This window comes from Sinohyriopsis cumingii, unplaced genomic scaffold (assembly GCF_028554795.1).
Source record: "Sinohyriopsis cumingii isolate HCF-2022 unplaced genomic scaffold, ASM2855479v2 utg000426l, whole genome shotgun sequence".
Classification (NCBI taxonomy): Eukaryota; Metazoa; Mollusca; class Bivalvia; order Unionida; family Unionidae; genus Sinohyriopsis; species Sinohyriopsis cumingii.
Window position 1 is genome coordinate 4,318,364 of NW_028315897.1, and position 5,922 is coordinate 4,324,285.

The window sequence follows — 5,922 nt, forward strand, 5'->3', positions numbered from 1 at the left end:
ATGTACAGGAAATGGAAATGGGACATGAGATCATCAATATAAGCTGCGGATTTCCCTCGTGCAAGACGGGCTCACTATTCTCCTTTTAAAATATAATTTTTCCTGCATTGAAGTGTGAAATACTTATTTATTTATTTATTTAAAGAAAATGCTACATGACAGGAAGTGAAGTTTCTGACCCATTCAATCTTGAACTGTTTACAGTTGTGACGTTCTGTCGTATTGGGGTGGGGTTCTCCCAATATAATTTAATTAAATTAAATTGAAAGTTCCACCCTGGCTCGTGAGGTTAGAAAGTTAAATTAGTGATGATGTAGATTTACAGCTCTGAGCCCCCAGTCAGCAATGCCGACGGTTAAATTATAGAGAACACGAAGATGAAATTCAATCAAATAACAATTTAATAAATGTGATAATTTAAAAACGATAACTTCCAATCACTCGTCTTTCCCTCGACCAAGTGACAGCCTAATTCATCCCGTGATTTACAGTGTGAGTTCGATTTTCCCCCTGTACTTGCATCTACTCATCTATTTCTTCCCGCTGATTCTTCCTTCTTTCCGTTCCTCTAACTCCTTCTTTGTCTCTGTTTCCTCTCTACTATCTCCTCCGGCTTCGCTCCAGACTTCAACTTCTCCTTTCCCTCTCTATTATCTCCTCCTCCAGTTCCGCTCCCAGACTTCAACTTCACCTTCTTCTCCTTCCCTCCTTTCCTCCGTCTCTCTATCTGAGACAACGGGACCAAACTTTAACTGGTCTGTCCCTCAAAGCTTCCTGTGAAAAACCACAAGGCGTTAACAAATGTTTAATCGAACCTCACCTCACACTATATCGACAATTAACCATCAGATAGCTGTCACTGTTTCGGCCACGCATGAATACACATCGAAATTCCCACACACTTCTTGTTGGGTAAACAATGGCGTAATAACACAGTATCAGCGAATTGTTATACAGACATCAATACATTGCGTCACGTCAGTATACACACATATATATTTAATCTCATCGTACTACAATCTGACAAAATCAGACGCATGTCTGTACATTACAAATATTCAACAATGGCAAAATCTATAATCATATGAACATATGTGTTAGTCTACTATAAAATACCCACATAGTAAATTACAATATTAACTCTTATGACGGCTAGCAAGCTATATAATTCTTTACAAATATCAACTCATTTCTTCAAAATATGCAAACATATTAACAAAACAAAGTAATTCTTCGTACTACGATTCTAGTACCAATAAAGTATACATACGACCTACAATTAAAATGCAGTCGCATTCCACAAAGACCGAACAAATATCTACTGACCTTTTGAAGCTTTCTGTACTTAGAATTTCCCGCTCTAAGATTTTCCCGCCAATAACGAATGGCTATTCGGAGTTACGCTAACCTCTTCTCTGGGTAATTTCTCTCAGCGAACTAACTTTTGCCGGAAAACGCAGGGATATCATTCTACCCAAATCAAGGTCTCCCCATATCTCGATTCTGATTGGGTGGCGCTGTGCCCCTGTCCAATCGTCTTAGCGGCCAGTTCAACCTGTCTGTCTGTTTGCAGGGGAAAGAAGTTAGGACACTCCCACTTCTTCAGGCAATTTCTTTTGATCTTGGAAACATTTCGACACCTAGGTGATAATTGGCTGTGTGCAACTCCAATGTCCGGTCCTTCGATTCTAGCCACAACAATCTTACGTAACGGGTTAGTGCTAGCCTTCGGCAATGTTCGACATCAAACAATGACCCGTCAGAATTACCTTGATTATACATGTTTCAAACTGGGCTACTCTGGGTCGGGGTAAACATGACAACAGTATAATGCGTTATAACCTATGGCATGAACTTCACTGTGAGTTCCTTTTGGAAGAGATTATAGATTAACATATGATTTTGTAAGATTTGAACACAATGAAATGTTCTTGGCTGGCAAAAACATTGATGGAGCATATAGGGAAAATAATTATCCTCAAATCAGTATTAAGATAAGTATATAAAAAAAAAAGATTCTAAGAAAACAGGATGCTTTAGTATCTTCTAGTAATGAATTCTGGAACAGTACGAAACGGCTAGAAAGAGAACTTGGAACACATAGAGCATTTTATCTGTCGGTATTGACTAATCGAGCATGCCCATGCTTTACAAATATAAACTTTGAACTTAAAACACCGTTATTCAAGGGAAGTAGCTATTATTAGGTTGCACAAATAGATTGACAGTGGATTTGTCATGGTTCTTTGCAAGTTTAAATAATGGCATCCTATTAAAAATGGTGGCTGCTAAAATAGAGACTGAAGATGTGCCTTGTTGTCCAATATGTTTGGAACAGTTCAACCTACCCAGACTGCTGCCGTGCGCCCACTCCTTTTGTGAGAAGTGTTTACAGTCTCACATAACAACCGAGGCAACGAAGCATATGAAGTTGTGTTCTGTTAAGTGTCCAGTATGTAGACATTCAGCAAGTCCCTCGATAAAGGATAAACCGACAAGTGGATGGGCGTCTTTGTTTCCAACCAACACCGTATTGCAATCAGTCTCAAGGGAATCGAAAGTAGGTCGTTTGTGTGACGCTTGTAGCACGGAGGGTGACGCTGTTCCAGCTGAAGGGTTCTGTGTATTTTGCAAAGAAGCCATGTGCGGAGATTGCCTAAAACTTCATAGGAGACAGAAAATATCAAAGGATCATACCATTATTAGTGTGGATGAATTAGATTGTAATCCAGAAAATGCGATGAAACTTGCAGAAGGCTTTTCCTGTTCGGAACATCATGGAGAAGATATAAAATACTACTGTAAAGATCACAAGGTTCCGTGTTGTGGCACATGCTTCTTCGAAGGCCACAAACTTTGTACCAAAGTGATTGACTTAAAAAAAGAATTCCCTGCTCTGCTATATGACAGCAAGCCAGACGACACAATTGCGGATATGAAAAAAATCGAGATCCATCTAAAGAAGTTTTTGGAGATGAATGAAGGCTTTGTTAATAATCTTCAACCCCAAGTTGATAGACTGACAGACAAAATCAGACAAGTAAAACGAAAATTAATGCAGATCTAGACCAGTTAGAGAAACGAGTGCAGACAGAGGGAAACAGAATTTGCAAAGAAGAAGTTATCAGGATACAGGATGAAAATCATCAGTGCTTGTCAATAATTCATGTTGTGAGAAATTCCCACTATCTCCTTGAAGCAGTAAGTAAATATGGGAACAATTTACAAAAATTTATAATGTTGGAAAAGATGAGGTTGCAGTTACAATCCTACTGCAATCTAGTTGGAGAAAGGTACATGAAAACTGACACAATAACATTAGAGATTGAATTTGCATCTCCGATACAATCCATCTTGTCTGTCTCTTTCTTTTATTTAGGGAAAGTTGTAACTACAACCAGCTCCAACACTCTGCCCCTAGCATGTTCACAGAGGCCAACAAAGGACTGTCAGGTAGAGAGGGTTGATGTAATTGATCTTAATGTCCCTACTGGTAATACACCATTGTATTCTGGTCTCACATTTATCCCTGGAGACAGAGTGATGCTTGCTGATTATAACAATAAACAGTGCATCCTAATCAACTCTTCATATCAGTTCATCACATGTCATACACTAACAGGTAAACCATGGAACATCTGTGTACTGGATGACCAGGAGGTGGCAGTGTCGTTGTATAATGAGAGTAAAATCCAGATCCTGTCAGTGATTGGTAATGTCATCAGGCCAGTCAGAACGATAACAACCAACCATAAATATAATGGAATATCAGCTGCTGGGAAGGGGGAGATGGTTGTGAATGGTTATTGTGGTAACAACAAGAGTCAATGGAGTCTGATTAACACAAGAGGAGATGTAAAGTGTACTCATCAGTATGACTCTCCATACTACGACGACAACTACGTAGCTATGAATAACATGAAAACACGAGTGTATGTTAGTGTGTATGGTATGCATTCACTTCTCTGTTTTGATATGGATGGCAGGAAGCAGTTTACCTACAGTCATGATGATCTTAGAGGCCCCAGTGGAGTAGATGTGGACAGATATGACAACATCTATATTCTTGGATGTATATCTCACAACATTCATCAGCTTTCACCAGATGGGTCTGTAATACAGGTTGTAAATACAGGAGTGCCAAACACTCCATGGGTGATTTGCATTCACAAGAGTAAGGATATCTTAGTCATCACGAATAATTAAGATAGGATAAAACTTTACATTTATCAGCTGAAATAAATTTAACACAAGGTGCTTCATACCTGTAAAGTTAAGTGAGTTCCATGAAAACAAAATGCATATTGAAGTGTTTTGGTAAAACAATCCATTTAAATATGTAAATAAATGCTGAGTAAAGTTTTAGTTTTAAATTCCTGTAAAGATATACATGTATGCCTTATGAAAAAATGCATATTGAAGTTCTTGTGTTTAAAAGAATTCGTTTTGAAAGGTAAATAAATCCTGAGAAATGTTTGTCCTTTGGAACATTGTTGTACTAATTTTCATATGATGTACATATGGCTTGGAGTATTGCTAATTACTATGATTGTCATTATTATTATTAATGGTAGACCATTCACGATAATCTTGTCTGAAAAGGAATGTTATCTCATGTTAAGCATGTTAGATAAATGAAACAGAGAATTGACTAAACAAGTATATTAATTCAGTTAGAATATTTAAACATATTCATATGTATTAAATTACTGGAGTAGTGTGAATAATTTACAAATCAAGTGTATTTATGGACAAATAACATTCAGACAATCTTGTCTGAAAATGAATGTTATCTAATTTTCCTCAAGTTAGATAAATCAAAGAGAGAATTGACTAATCAAGTATTTTAATTTGATGATTATTTATACATATTTATATGAATTGAATTACTGGATTAGTGTGCATAATTTACAAGTCAAGTGTACTTATGGACAAATACAATTTCTCCTTGTCAATCTACAACATAACCAATGGTGATAAAGATGTGCAAATTATTTCAAACTGGTGATGGAGATATTGAAGCCTGGTTCAGATGTCTGGAATGTTGTATCATTATTAACCAATAACCTTGCAGGTATACAGAGTTTAACATTGAATGCATGATTTATTAATTTGAAAAGAAACGTACAAAGAAAGACCTACAATCTCCTTAAGTGCTTTCAGTCCTGGTGACTAAGCTTTCCAAAAGTCAGCATCATGAGGACTTACTCTTTTCATAACTGTAAAAAATATAGTTGCCAAGAAAGATAAATAATAGAAAGAGAAAAGAAGAATTGGTATCTATAATATATCAAATTAAATGAAAATGAAGGCAATTTTAGTTCTACATTTCTCTATAGACTTCACCAGTGTAATTGAAATATCAATCAGCCAATCAAATGAAAATACTGGGCAGAATAAGGAGACAGTTAAATCATGATAGAAGATAAAGGAGAGACGTACAACATGTGTGGATTACATTGGTGAAGTCTTGTAATACACACTTAAGGTTTTGCCGCTGCAAAACCAAACATTAATTAATTACTGCTGTTTCCCTAAAATTAGATATATTTTCATAAAATAATATTAACTTATATCCACACTCGTTAAATAATATATGAATAATTAATATACCCTGCATATAACTAATTTAATCATTTTTAAGAATATTTTGGTGATGTGAGAAAATATGCCTCAACCTCAGAATGAAGAATGGATCAAAGGTATATTAGAATCACATCTCTAGTTTCATCATTGGTATTAGAATCACTCTCTAGTTTCATCAATGGTATTTTTTTCTATCCAATCACACATTTTGATAGAAGACAAGGTAGAAGAGGGGATGTTTACACATAAATTATGCACTGAAAATGGATTCTGGAAATATTTGCTTCTAAAAGTTGTCTTCCTATTGGATATTTCTATTATATACATCATCTGAAA

The 5,922-nt window shown here is 36.1% G+C and overlaps 1 pseudogene; it reads left to right on the plus strand.

Moving 5' to 3' along the window:
• The first annotated feature begins 2,177 nt into the window (after positions 1–2,177).
• LOC149774100 (uncharacterized) lies at positions 2,178–5,324 on the plus strand (annotated as a pseudogene).
• The last annotated feature ends 598 nt before the right edge of the window (positions 5,325–5,922 follow it).